Genomic DNA, 15,193 nt, shown 5'->3' with positions numbered 1-15,193 from the left:
TAGAACCTTTCGATTTTTTCTATGTTTGTTCAGAATCATGAGATCAAAGCGAATTTAATAAAGAATTTAAATTTTGGGGTAAAGTGGCCATATCCTCCGGAAAATCTGGATTGACCGTAGAAGTTGTCATAACGTGTAAACAGTCCTGCAAAACTACGATCTTTTTTCTTAACAATCTTGTTCATATTCAAATAATTAAAACTATTTTTATTTAAAAAAAAATCCCTAGTATCCCACTTCTGGCAGGTGCTTTAAAAAATTGGTACTTTAAATCGAAATTGTCGTTAATTATCGATATGTTTCTGAAGGATTGTAATTGGGCACTTGATTTCAGAGTAATACCGGATTTAAATGGGGTAATTTTTTTCAGTGTATGGTAGATCACAATAATTTCTAAAAAAAAGACTTTTGAATCGTCTCATACTATTTTTTAATAAAATATCAAAATTCTAGATAGAGCTGGAATTAGGGCGTAACAACTTTTGTAAACAATGACTTCTCTCGATGATATCTAGAAAGCCAAGGCTCGCCTACTCAAATCAACGTCACCATCGAGTAGGGGAAGACTTCCCCTTCCCGTTGGTTATGTTGATTGGCGTGGGCGTGCCTTGAGCTTCGATATATCATCGAGAGAAGTCATTGTTTACAAAAGCTGTTTCGCCCTAATTCCAGCTCTATCAAGAATTATCTGTTAAAAGAGTACCTCCGACCACCTCTTAGGCCACTACCGGATGTTTTGGAATACCATGGACCAATTTTCGATCGGACAGATCATGGACATGCGACACATCAAATCACAATGTTTTCGTTTTTATGTCCAGTACTGTAAGATATAAGAATATATCTTCGCCTACTTTTAAGTGCGATATGTGTTTATCACAGAAGCTTTAGCACGATCGACTGCAATTAATTGTTAACAGCCCAGCGGATATCATCGCAATACTGTCAACATGATTTCTAACGGTGACATCGCGAAATTTTATCTTCAACACCAATCCGAAGATGAATTATTACGTTTTTTATGTCGTAAAGGGAAGGAACGAGAAGAAAATATCAAGCCAACAGCGAAAGCATGGATTAGCAGCTTCAAATATTATTGGTCGAAGCATGGATGCAAAAAACGATTTTTCGAGAAGGAGTCGAAATGGGTAAAGTCTGTATTTACGGTATGTTGCCTAAAGAAAAAAAAATCAGAAGAATAACTTGTTGTGATTTTGATTTAAAGCTGAAACAATCAGGATCACCAGCTTCTCCTTTCAATAATTCTGGAACAACATCACCATCCTGCATAAGCGACAGCCGTTCAAGTACGTCCGACTACAACTCTTCCTCGGCGGTTTCTGAAAGCACACTATATCGAAAAGTAGGACGAAAACGACTCCAGTTCAATGATCTTACGGAACAATCCAAAGCTAAAAGTTGTCAACGGCTAGCCCGTGATCATCGCTTAGATAAGCTGCTAAGAGCAGCAGAAGCTGCTGCACGCAAACTCGAAAGCCCAGCAGTCACGAAGATTTTGAAATTGTTGAGAAATGGTGGTGAGTCCTGGGCGAAGAATACGTTGAATACGTCAGAGGTGTACCAGAAGATTGAACCATCTCCCGAATCGTCTTTGATGCTGAAAACCAGACTTGGATTGAGCAAATCAAAGTATCAAGGTATTAAAATCAGTTTTTGTTTTTTTTTTCAATTTAACACTTATACTATGAAACAAATTTCTTAATTAAATAGTTTCTAGTATCTGTCGCACCTGAAATTGTCAGTAAATTTTAAGAGAGCTATTTATATGAATTTATTCAAGGTATCATCAAATTTATGAAACACGAATTCGGCATGAAACATCTGATATCTTGGGCGGATATGATTTCGTATCGCAATTCTATCATTCCACCATTTTCTTCACCGAATTGGGCAGACGGTTATCTGTCGACCTCCGTTTCCGTTCGGGATTTAATAAAGAACGATGTCGAACGGGTCTTCGAACTGGATGCCGTAAGATCCAAGATATTTGAACTATGTGCCGACTACAGAAACGTACCGATTGATTGTGTGGTGAGGATTGCCGGAGGCCCTGACTCAGCGACTGGATTTAGCCACTACAATCAATCCAATATTCTTGGTAACGACGATTCGCTGCTTTCAGAAAATTATATGCTATTGCAACTGGTGAAGAAAACCGGTGAACCGATTTATCAGAATCCGAACCCGCAATCGGATTATTTCTGCCGCCCCCGCTCTCTAAGCTGGACAAAAGAAACGGATGTCATAACCCGGAAAATGTTCGATGCATTTTTTTACGAGATAGATCAAATCAAGGATGAACCCGTGGTGGTTACGGTTAAGAATATTGAGCTTCACATTACAGCGCAAATGCTATAGTTTGCAATAAAAATACGCATGTATGTCCAATGTGCTTGGACACTACTGCGGAAAAATTGGACCTTCTTTCTTCCATGCCCGTTTGAATTCCGTTGAGTGGGCCATCCGCTCAGCAGCCAAAAAATCAGTACCAGGACATCCTGCCCTCACTCACCCGCAAGTGAAGTTGGAAGCCAGACGAATTGCAGACTGCCTTGAACAACATTTCAAAGTACAGGTTAATCGTCCGAAACCAGGAGGGAGTGGTAGTTCCAATAATGGCAACCTTGCCCGCCGTTTGCTTTCAGAGCCTGACATATTTGCCGATATTTTGAATGTTAGTAGGAATATGATGCAAAATTTGAGACTTATCAGCAATTTGGCGCTTTCGTCACGGAAGCTGAATGCTGAAAAGGTAAAGTTGCTTTACGAACGATTGGAAAAAAGTATTTTGGAGGAGTTCCCGTTCCATAAAGCATTACTACCTTCTTTGCACAAATACAAACATTTAGCAGATTATATCGATCAATTGGTAAGGTAAACTACCTAAGCTATAAAAATCAAACTAATCATTTATTAATTTTTCAGCCATACACTATGAATTTTGTGGATGAGCAGGCTGGAGAGCGAATGCACAAGCGCCGTAAATTTTGCAGGCCAAACCTTGCTAGAAAAATGTCTCCCGAGGCAAATTTATCAGATATGATGGCAACGGCATTAGCATGGTCCGATCCGAAGCCATCGTATCTAACATACCACAATGAAGGTTCGAAAGTAGCATTTGGTAGTAAGGATGTGAAATACATGGAGGAAGTGGCACAATATTATATGGATAGCTGAAGGGGAAATGAATGGCGAGCAAGATTGCGACGACATGGAATACGACAGCGCGAGTTTGTGTGATTCTGATATTTACAGTGACGAAAAAGGCAAGGAATGAATATCGTTTTTTTAGAGGCCCGGATAGGCCTAGATAAGTCTTTTAATTTTACACGTATCACAATACCTCAAATTGAAATTTTTTTTTCCCAACTTTTGCGTTGTCTACCGCTGCTGAACAGTTTAGATTATACGACCTACTTGATCGGTCTACCCGGATTATTCGGAAAACCAGGATATGGTCATTTGATCCCATACTATAAATTCCATATTAAATACGCATTCATCTCGTGATTATGAACAAACAACAGTTCTAGAACAATGTATATAATGTGACTACTTTATCGGTCAATCCAGATTATCCGGAGAACCGGGATATGGCCACTATATTCCAACATATGTATTCCATGTTAAATACGCTTTGATATCTTGATTCTGAACAATATAGAATAAACCGCAAGCATGTAGGACATGTTTTATAACGTGGTCACTTTATCGGTCAATACAGATTATCCGAAGAACCAGAATATGGCCACTTTACCCCAAAATTTCAATTGTTTATTAAATTCGCTTTGATCTCTTGATTCTGAACAACATAGAAAAAATCGCAAGGTTCTAGGACATTTTTTATAATGTGGCCACTTTATCGGTCGTTCCGGATCCTCCTTTAGCCCAGTAGAATTTTCCTGAGGGTGTATATGGTGTCTTTACACCATATATACTTAGTACTATCAATTTCCAGTAATATACGTTAAGTAAAGTCTAAAATTATGTCGATAAATAGTGGCATTTCCTACATTACCGGGAACTCGGGTTGAACCCGGCCCTCTATCTCGGTACTCAAAAGTCTGCCAATGAGACCACCACCAATCGATTCAGGAGAGTTTTTCCTTTGAGAATATGTATAACATGTTGACTGAAACCGTTTGGCAGCCGAGATATTCAATTTAGTCGCGGTTTTGTCACTTTTTGCCCAGTGTGGGGTGTTTTGGTGTTCGAAATCTTTGATCACCTTTATGTGCTTAATTAAGGCCAAATCTCGATTTGAAGGGTGTTCTGGTGTATAATCTTATCGACTTGAGAGGTGTTTCACGATTTGAGGGGTGTTATTCCAAGTAGCATTTCTTGTTTTATTGCACTCTATTAGTGGTTATTGAGATCAATTTCATAAAACCGCCAATAAAATTAATAGCTCCAGCACAACCTTTTGATAACCGCTATAAGATCGTCATACAGCTTAGTGGACCACTCTTGATAAGGTTTATAAAGCATGTTTGAGAATCACAATAAAGCTGTCTTAAAACCTTTTGTCAGGAAGCCTCATACTCTACAAAAGGTTCTCATAGCCTCTATAAGAGTAATATTGTATCCAAGCAGTTTTATTACGCTTTGGTGAAAATCAGTTATAAAGCCAATTTAATTTGTATTGGCTTCAAAGCAACCGCCATAAATTAGCTTGTTGTTGTTCTGTTCTGCTGAAACTTTTTTTCCAAATGGAAATCTTTAGCGGTAAAAATAGGTTTGAGTGTTAGTATCAAGATCACCATGCAATCAATTTTGTTTCATGGCGACATTAGTGAAAATCTTTAAGAAAATATATGACTTTTTAGAAGTTCCAAAACATATGCGCTTGAAATGTTATCGTGTATATTGAGATAATATGAGCGTTAAATAAATGCGCCTCCAAAATAATTCAAGTTAACAAAAAAGATTGTTTCAGAAATCAAATGAATTTGATAGAATCACCTTAATTTTACAGAAAATAGATCTCAATACATAAATTCATACCAATGCACACTGGAAATCATTTCGGATCTCTTATTTAGCCATTATTTTATTGAAATTTCTTGGATTTTATTCCAAGGCTAATGGCCTTTTCATAATGACAATATGGCGACAGAAGACAGCAGGCAAGAAAAACACCAAGCGCAATTTCTTAAAATGTCTAATGCTTACATTGCACACTGGGTCAGGAATGCAACCTAGCAGAGCAAAATTAATAACTCCGAAACGAAGCATTTCCGTGACTTGGTGTCTTCGGCAAAATTTTTCGTCATAATAAGGACTATCTATTGACATAAACAAGTAGTTCAAAACTCTTCCGCAAAGATGGTGTCACAATCTTACTTCTTTCTCTGACGTTTTGGAAACTTGATGTCTTCGGCAAAGTTGTTTATCTTGACAAAATGAACAGCTCTTTCAAAGACGTAAAATTTCCACAGACTACTGGTTCCAAGTTATATGGAGTTAAAGAAAAAAATGTCGAAAATATGGTTTTTTTTTCTGTTTCGGTTTTTTTGCTTACAGATTTATAATGTTATATTTTTCTCTTATGAAAATACATTTAATAAACAGCTTTTGTGAAGAAACATACTGGATTAAGCTTCAAATTTCAAAGACATTGTTGAAAAAACGAGAAGAAAAACACAATTTTGACATTTTCAGCAAAAATTAAGCAATACTCGATAAACAAAATATCAAAATTTGAGAGAGGTATATTTTGGTGTTTTGTAGATTTCTTCATTTTAGTGGAACATGTTTTTTTTTCTATAACTTTTTTTAATGCATTGAATTTGTGTTTCGAAGACTTCACGACTTTGTCAAAGTTGGTTATCTTGATAAAATAAACAACTTTTCTTAATACGTTAAAACTTCACAGCCTACTGTTTTCCTATATTCCTATATATTCCTATAAAAAAAATGTATATTCCTATTCTACGATGAATTTTAAAAACATTTAGAAAAGTTTTGAATGGTACATTAACCTTTATGAAAAGTTATGCGTGATTTCAACCTTTTTGTCCTAGGACTGTCACCATTCCATGTATTTCGACCAAGATTCGACCGTGTCACCCCATGTATATGCGAGCGAGAACGGAAGAATCATGGAGATTGCTGACGTTTTTCTTACGCACACTACGTCGCGTATACGTATACACGAAATGTTTTCATGCTCATGCTAACAATTTTGTTGATTTTTTTATGCATTACATTTTTTATTTTTCTATGTTGTAAAAATAAACCACCTATTTACATTTCTGACAAGTTGCAACTGAATGCTTATAATTGTTTTAAAATAACTGTTTCATGGCCAACTAGTTTTATTGCGCTTACTTATAAAGCAACGATAGGATTTATTTTTTGGTTTTATAAGGGCAATTTATAATACTTTTTTGTATACTTCAAAGCAATCATAAAACCTTTCATAAGTGAAAATAGCATAAGCATCAGTTGGTTTTTTAATTAGTTTTATAGGGGTTTTGTAGTTAGCTATAAGGTTGTTTCATGACTTGCATTGTATATGACTGTCATAAAGCTGTAGGTTATGGTTGCAGCTGCAATAAAACCTTTATAAATTTTGAATATAGCCAAGCAGCTCTAGATTTGTTACTTGGGATGGTATTCGAAATCTTAAATCTCGATTCTCGCCTTAATTAAGGCCTAAATAGCGATTTGAGGGGTGTTTTGGAGTTCGAAATCTTTACTCGCGTTTATCTCCTTAATTAAGGTGGATTTGTGGGGTGTTCATGTGTTCGAAACTTTAAATCTCGATTATCGCCTTAATTATGGCCTAAACCGTGATTTGGGAGGTATTTTAGTGTTCGCAATCTTTAATCGCCCTAAAGTTTTTTTTTTTTATAGAATAAAGGGTGTCCACGATGAAATTGCCACACACAAAATTGATTCGCAAAATTCGAGTTTTCATCCGATTGCCATCAAATTTTCAGGGATTGAGAAATAACTATTAAACTTCATTTTACCATTTTACTCGTATTTTATTTACAGTCCATACGCAAATGCCCGCACCTTGGCCTTAACCCCGGCCATAAGATTCTGCAAAACCTGTGAATCAACCGTTTTTTGCATGTAAACCCATACTTTCTTCAGTTCCTCGACTGTCTTCACTACCTTAGGTCGTTTAAGAAGGTGCTGCTTCATAATCGCCCAGTACTTCTCGATGGGGCGGAGCTCCGGAGTGTTGGGAGGGTTGAACATTTTCGGCACGAAATTGACCTTATTGTCCGCATACCACTTCAGCACGTCCTTGGAGTAGTGGCATGAGGCCAAATCCGGCCAGAAGATTGTTGGGACGTTGTGGGCCTTCAGGAGAGGAAGCAGCCGCTTCTGGAGGCACTCTTTTATGTACACCTGTCCGTTCATCGTGTCCTGGGTCACGAAAGGTGCACTCCGCTTCCCGTCCGTGCAGATGGCTTGCCAAACCAGGAATTTCTTCGCAAATTTGGACATCTTCTGAGTGCGGACATGCTCCGGAACGCTGAACTTATCCTTGGCCGTGAAAAACAGGTTGCCGGGGATCTGTTTGAAGTCGGCCTTCACATATGTTTCGTCGTCCATGATGCAGCATTCAACTTTCGTCAGCATGTTGAGGTACAACTTCCTGGCACGGGTTTTGGCGGACTTGTTCTGCTTCTCGTCGCGATTAGGGGCCTTTTGTACCTTGAACGTTCGAAGCCCAGCCTTAGTTTTGGCCTTCTGGACAAAACTTCGGCTTAGGTGCAGCTTCTTAGCCACATCCCTAACGGAGGCGTTCGGATTTCGGTTGAAGGCCCCAACTACGCGGTTGTGATTTTTGGTGTTGTACGGAATACTTTTTCCTTCACTTCTGGGCTTCCGATCGGTGGTCAACCGTTCCTCGAACCGCTTAATCACTCGCGACACCGTGGAATTCGCGATTCCCAACGTTTTAGCGATGGAACGATGCGAGAGATCCTTGTTCTCGTGATGAATGCGCAAGATTTTATCATGCACGAGCTGTTCTTTCGACTCCATTTCCGCGAGTTTTGATCACAGGACTTTAAAACTTGCAGGATGTAAATAATGCACTATGAACTAAATCCACTCAAATTTTCATTAAATTCTACCCTACGGTTAAAAAGTTAGAGCAATTTCATAGTGTGGTAATTTCATCGTGGACACCCTTTAAGTTCACTGCCATAGACATTCAATGTTGACTAACAACAACAATCATAACTTCACCTAAAAACCTTCATCATCTGTATAAAAGCGTAAAAACAATGCATGTGACACATTACCGGTTCCGCAATTCTTTCGCTCCAGAGCACGGTCAGCACGGCAGCCGGTTATGCAAGTTGGTGTGATTGCGACGGTACAGAAAAAAAAACTTCAAAGCTCTTCAAACGACCGATGATTCTAGATCCATGATATCTGATAGCCATGCAACCAACACTCTGTGAAGCACAGTGAATTGTAATCCAGAAACAACAAAAAAACGAAATCATTTGAAGCGTATCACTGCATCATCGGTTGCAACTTGCATCACACTGGCACTGTACGTACACCTCGAACGGCCACAGCTGCATATATAGAAATGACACTGCACTGAGTTTGCACACGGGATGCAGTGATTTATGGCGATCGGTGATGGTTGGCAAATTTCTCATTCTGCCCGCTCTAGTTTTTTTCAGAACTTTCGTCATTAGATTGAAGATTGGAAAACAAAGACATTTTTTTGCATACGGAACGAAAAATTCACACTTATTTGGTTTTGTGCACGTTTCGGCAACGGAACAGGAAACTATGGCTTGGTTCTCACGCGCAGAACTTGTTGAAAACATTGCATTTTGCATTCCCGGCGAAATTTACGGCAATCTAATCGCCATAAATCACTTCCCGGTAACGGCTTCTGAAGCTGAATTGTCGCTTCTCCGCCACTTGAAGATAGACAGAGAGAGTGAGAGAGAGTGGTGCGCTGGGCAAACACATGTGACAAACGCCATTGACGATGCAGAATGGTTTACGGTCCTTCAAGTGATAAATTGTGCTTCTTATTTCGTATCTTGAATGAAAAAGTAACCTACGAGTGGATGGATTTGCATTCTTACCTTTATATTGACCGAGAACGAGGATGGAATCTGTAACGAGATGGAAGAAATGCGTTGATTAATAAAAGGCTGTTGACAATGATGATTTTGAGAAACTGCACTGAAATTACTTGATGTGAACTCGAAATGGCAAAATTGGAAAATCATTGAAGCGACTATATTTGCATGCAATATTTTTCTCTAGTTCCACGTTTTCCAGAATTCTTGGGTGATGGATCATTAGGGAGAAATTATACGAATGCTGAGCTCCATCGTCTATGTCAGCCGATCTTAACAGAAATTCAAGATCGTAAGTTGAGGTGTGCCGCCCACTTTATTTGTATTGGAATTCGGACATATGGCGGCGGAGTGCCAGTAAAGAAATAAAAGGAGAAGACCGAAATTTGACCAGTGTTTACTTCAAGGTGAAAGCAAACAATGACCTAAGATGAAATACATGCTCCAAATATACGAGTGAGCATAAAAGATCGAGCGATCAAGTTCACTTCAAACATATTTCGCAACCATTACAGCCGCTAGCAGATGCAACTCGAATATCCAATTTACGTCTCTAAGCCTATGCGTAATCCCATCGGATTTCCTGAACGACTCACTTCCTAGAGAGACAATCCTAAACACTTTCGCTGCCAATATGTATTTACTGAAGTTTATGTCATATGCAACAGCATTGCGGTAAACCGCAGCTCTACTGGCAGCGAAATCGATTTCCATGTTTTCACTTTTCCTGACTAACCAGAAAGGGCACAGGTATTCAAAACAGCAAGCAAAAAGCAAACGACATCGACAGATTTTGCCACCTACGGCTACTACTATGGCTTAGGACACAAAACCATTGTATATTTGCCCTTGCTAGGTAAAAGCACTTCGTTCGTCCTGCATGCGGTTGTACACACGGATTATCCAAAGTCGACAACAGACGACGTTCGTTCGCATGGGAATATCGATCACTAGAGGCAACGGATATTGGAAGCAACCTTGACCTTGGATCGGACTGGGAGATTATCATACTGTTGTGTTGCGAGTTGTTATGTTTCAGTTTGAATCCTAACGTTTCAGCCTACGTGTAATTGAATTTCCCGCTCCATCCGCCTTTACCAAGGGTTCATGTTTCGGCACAGTCTGTACCGAGGCTGGCTGTTTGCAAATTTGCTGCAGTCACGATATCCTTGAAACTTTTCAATCGAGAACCGTATTTTTTGTATGTCGATGGAGTGAGATACGAATCTTGAACATTCCAGAAGTATTGCACATAACTCTGCCACGAACATCAAAACTATTTGCTTGTCAGATCACCCTAAACTATTTCAATGCCAGAGCTGACATGATGTCACGTTTTGAAGTTATTCTCCACAAAAGGCCGAACGTGGCATTCCTCGTAGGATTTTTTTTATTGAAGTCATACCAGCAGCTCTACGGTAGGCCCATCTCTCTCTATTTCCAGTTACCGCAATGCATATTACCATACACAGTGTTGTTCATGATGACAGAGGAACCTCTAGCCGGCAGAGGGTTCTTTGTGCTTATGGAAATTTTTCCCATACCGTATGACGTCAGAACTCGATTTCTCCCCATTATTCTTACTGGCGAGCTGTGCCGCACTACTGTTTTCGTTCAATTAACGGACGACGGAAGCCCCGTTTTGCATATTTCTATGAACGTGCATCCACTTTCATTGTCGGTGCAATGTTCTCTTTAATGAAACATTTGCAGATGTAGTGTTCGAATTGGATGTTCTCAGTGGATCAATACAGAGGCCTTTTGATGGTTGAGTTGAGGGCGGTGGTGCACGGTGGAAAGCTGGAAATAAATATTCAACTGGCCTGTCGGTTTATTCAAACTATCTGAACGTATACTAATGCACGTCGAAGCACATATGTATTAGGAAAAGATGCCATAGAGTACAGAGAACCGGTTACAGTTCAAGGAAGCTGTAACTGACAACGACTAGATTAAGGTGTTTCGCTGTGAGATACTTATTCTTGTAACCACTTCGAAACTTTACATATGTGCAAAAATATCAGCTTTTACGATACGTACCACAATGAAACTGTTACTCTACGATTGCTGTACTGCAGCATACATGAAGTAGCAATTTCAGGTTAAATGGGGCATTTATTTCCGAGATGAGTTTAAGTAAAAATTCGAAGTGGAAGTGCATGCCTACGTGGTGGCCATTTGTGGCCTCTGCAAGGAATCACCACAAATTGAACAGGGTTTTATTTAAAAAAAAATGTTTTTAATCGCATCTCCAGAGCCAAATGTCCGATCAGGGTGAAATTCAATAGGGTTCTATGAGAAACAAATACAAACAAAATGGAATCGGTTGCACTTCAATCGATCCAATTATCTCCGAGAAAAATGAGTGAGTATTACTGTCTATTGAAACATTTCACTTTTTTGATAACATCTCCGGAACCAAATGTCTGATGAGGGTGAAATTCAACGGGGTTCTATGTAGCATTGGGCGATCTTGATGCAAGAATCGATCTTAGTGAATCGATTCATTTTTTTGAAAATAAAATAATAAAGTTGGTGCAAATTAAGCCAAGTTCAGTCTAGAGTTGATACTACGTTACATAAGCTATCTTGTTATGACATTTCATCTATAATAGTCATTTAGTGTGAAGATTGATATCAGTTAGCAATAAAATGTGTAGTACGTACGCAGTGAATGTTGTGAGTGTAACATACATAACTGCTGGTAATTAAAATAGGTGTAGGGAAAATAAATGCGAAATTTTAGGTTATGTTCCTTCAACTTCATTTTATTCGACTTTTAAGTTAAGCATTTGATAGTGTAATAAAAATTAAGTCTCCTGATGAATGTGGGCGTCTTAGTGGAATTTCGGCGTCTTATTAAAAATTAAGTAATTGCACGAGAAAACTCAAAGTCAAAACATTAAATGACTCACTCATTAGAATCATATATAAAATATGCATGGTCATATGGAATATGTGTGTTGCATAGAAAGCTTGAAAATAATCGTATAAGTTTAGACTAATGACGTTTAGTAACAGCTGCGCCCTCCATTACTAAGTACAGGGCTGTTACAAGATTTTCTAAAATCGATCCGCGAAATCCGCGATTCCTCAAAATAAATCCGCGACTTCAAATACTAATCCGCGACAAAAAAAACTGTTTTCATTGCCTAAAAATACCATTTGTATAATACTACATGGTATTTCAAGCTTATTGCTTACAGCATATTAGATGTTTGCCTTCTCTCAACTTAGTACTTCAACTTTCACATTTTAATTGAGAGCTTTCTATACCTGTACCATCCTATCCTCAATTGTCCAACCCCAAAAATTAATAGACCGGACGGGAATCGAACTCAGTCGCCTCCAGCATGGACCTGCTTTGTAGCTGCGTCTTTACCAACTGAGCTAAAGGAGTATCGTTTGTAAACTTAAAACGACCCCGGCGTAGTGGTTAGCATTCATACCTCTCACGCCAAAGTCACGAGTTCAAATCTCACCCCCGGACAAGTCACGAATGACCCAAGAGCGTTAAAGTGACTATAAATAAAAGCAAAAGCAAAAAAAAAAAAAAAAAAAATTATGTATTTATTTTTTAAAAAATTTATGTATTTTCATTTGAAATGCAAATTTTCTTGAAAGTTTACCTTTGCGTCTCCGACGTATTTTGGTGTTAATTTGACTCTAGTTTTCTCAATTTTTGACCGATTCAAACCAAACACTTGCACATAATCGAGAAATTGCCAGAGTTTCATAAGTCACACTTATTGGTCACGTCGCGGTTCTGTATCTACACGGATATTCCTTGGGGTCTGCCGAATCGTATTCATGTGACTGTGTGGATCATGAACGACTTATTACTATGTATACCGGAAATTATAGGCTTTCCAAATCGTCCAGGACATCAGTTGATTTGTTCTACTAAATCAACCAAGACTACAATAATGTCTGTAGTATCAAAAAATGTCCAGTCAGATTCAAAGTGTCTATGTGGATCATGCATGATCTATTTCCGAGTAATCCAGATGTTGTAGGTTCTTCAAATCGTCCTGGAGTTCAGATAATTTGATCAACTAGATCAACCGAGATTGGGACAATGTCTTTAGTATCGAAATATTTCCAGACAACTGCACAGTGTCTATGTGGATCATGCATGAACTATTGCCATGTATACCAGATGTTTTAAGTTCTCCAAATTGTTCTGGAGTTCAGATGATTTATTCTACTAGGTCAACCATGACTGGGATAAAGTCTGTAGTATCGAAATATTGTTTGGATTCATAGTCTCTATATGGATAATGTTTAATTATTTTCACGTATATTAGATGACTAGGTTCTCCAAATCGTCCTGCACTTCAGATGATTTATTTTACTAGATCAACAAAAACTAGGATAATATCTGTAGTATCGAAATATCGATTTGGAAATCCTAGAACATTTTGCATACACGGAAATAGGTTGGCATGATCCACATAGACACTGCAAATTTGTTTGGGCATATTTCGATACTACAGATATTGAATTAGTCTTGGGTGATCAAGTAGAAAAATAATCTGATCTCCAGAATGATTTCAGAACCTATAACATCTTGTATACGTAGCAATAGGTCGGGTACAATCCACATAGACACTTTGAATCTGTTTGGACATTATTGCAGTCTTGGTTGATATAGTAGAACAAATCAACTGAACTCCAGGACGGTGTGGAGAATCTAGAATATCCGGTATACATGGCAATTACTCGCATATATACGATTCGTTTATGATTTGACAACGAAAAATGCTATGTTCATATTGGAAATAAAAAAAAAACATGATAATGTCTCACATTGGACAAACCTCAGGAAATTTCCGTGTAAATCCGGTATGACTTATGGAATTAAGATCATTTCTAGATTATTTGCAGGGTGTTTAGTTTGAACCGGTAAAAAATTGAAAGCCAAATGAACAACAAAATTGATGACAGCTAAATAATACGGGACGGAAAGGTTACAATGAATTCCACAATTTGTGTGACAGTACATCATTCAATTCGCTATTTTCGCGACATCATTTAATGTTTCCGCGATTTTCACGACTGAAACTTGAAATCCGCGACAAATCCGCGAAAATCGCGAAATCCGCGAAATTCGTGATATCTGCGCCTGTTGTAACAGCCCTGTAAGTAGAACCTTCTTGGCATTGACTCAACTGACAAGTTTACTTTGGTATAGCATACCACTCTTTTTGAACTGTGGTCCATAGTTGATCCTTATTTGAAAATGCTTGACCAGATAACTTTCTTTTAAGCTCGTTCCACAAGTTTTCTATGGGGTTGAAGTCATGAGATTGGCTAGGCCATGATATAACCGACACTTTGTTTGCACGAAACCATTCCTTTACATACTAAGAAGTGTGTTTCGGATCGTTGTCATGGCATATAAAAGGCATGATTTCTTTGTATTCAAATCTGGACATGATGGAATTATTACTGAAAATAGGACCTACTCCATACCAAGAAAAACAGCCCCAAACCATGATGCTACCACCTCCATATAGTAAATGACTATTTTGATTTCATTTGACATGTGGAAGTTTTTGCTCAGGATTCTTGATTAGGTAAGTGATTTAACAGGTTATAATATTCGTTTTATTGGTATTATATAAACGATTTAAAAAAAAACGAAAGATTAACATATGAAACAAAACGATTAGATGGCCGGAGTGTAAAAGCAGGTAAGTAAGGAAAGTACTTAATTCAGATATCCCAAACTCATCCGAGAGGGATCCCAAGAAAGCTAATTGAACAATGCTTTTTGCTTTGAGCCGATATCGATTCTGTGTGGTTTCTCCAGTTTTGAAGAATAGCCTCGCTGACGGTACACTTGATAAAAAGTCTCGAGCAATGGGGTTTACATGGGGATATACACTACGGATTTTCTCCCATCATCGAAAAAGATCGACAGAACGTGGTAAAACAGGCTGATGCAAGAAATTTTGTAATTCTGCCGATATGCTCCCATGGCGATCCAGTTCTGACATAGCAGAGGACTGATGAACCTAAAATATGTCATAATAAGTGAATGTTTGTACATATGTAGATTAAATACTTTCTTTACCATTTCGTCATGAATA

At 38.3% G+C, this 15,193-nt stretch overlaps 1 protein-coding gene and 1 pseudogene across 2 annotated transcripts in view; one reads left to right on the top strand and one right to left on the bottom strand.

The window, feature by feature from the left end:
• Positions 1–15,193, bottom strand: part of uzip (unzipped) — a 314,941-nt gene that overhangs the window by 72,743 nt on the left and 227,005 nt on the right. For both annotated transcript variants that reach the window (XM_065219629.1, XM_065219628.1), the window contains exon 5: positions 9,102–9,131. The gene's annotated coding sequence lies outside the window, so the exon portion shown is untranslated. The remainder of the gene's footprint in view (positions 1–9,101; positions 9,132–15,193) is intronic.
• Positions 1,116–3,198, top strand: LOC135699372 (uncharacterized; annotated as a pseudogene).

Source organism: Ochlerotatus camptorhynchus, unplaced genomic scaffold (assembly GCF_037179485.1).
Source record: "Ochlerotatus camptorhynchus isolate MF236.1 unplaced genomic scaffold, CSIRO-AGI_Acam_v1.1 ptg000107l, whole genome shotgun sequence".
Lineage (NCBI taxonomy): Eukaryota > Metazoa > Arthropoda > Insecta > Diptera > Culicidae > Ochlerotatus > Ochlerotatus camptorhynchus.
Note: the sequence above shows the minus strand (reverse complement) of the source record. Positions and strands in the feature narration are given on the sequence as shown.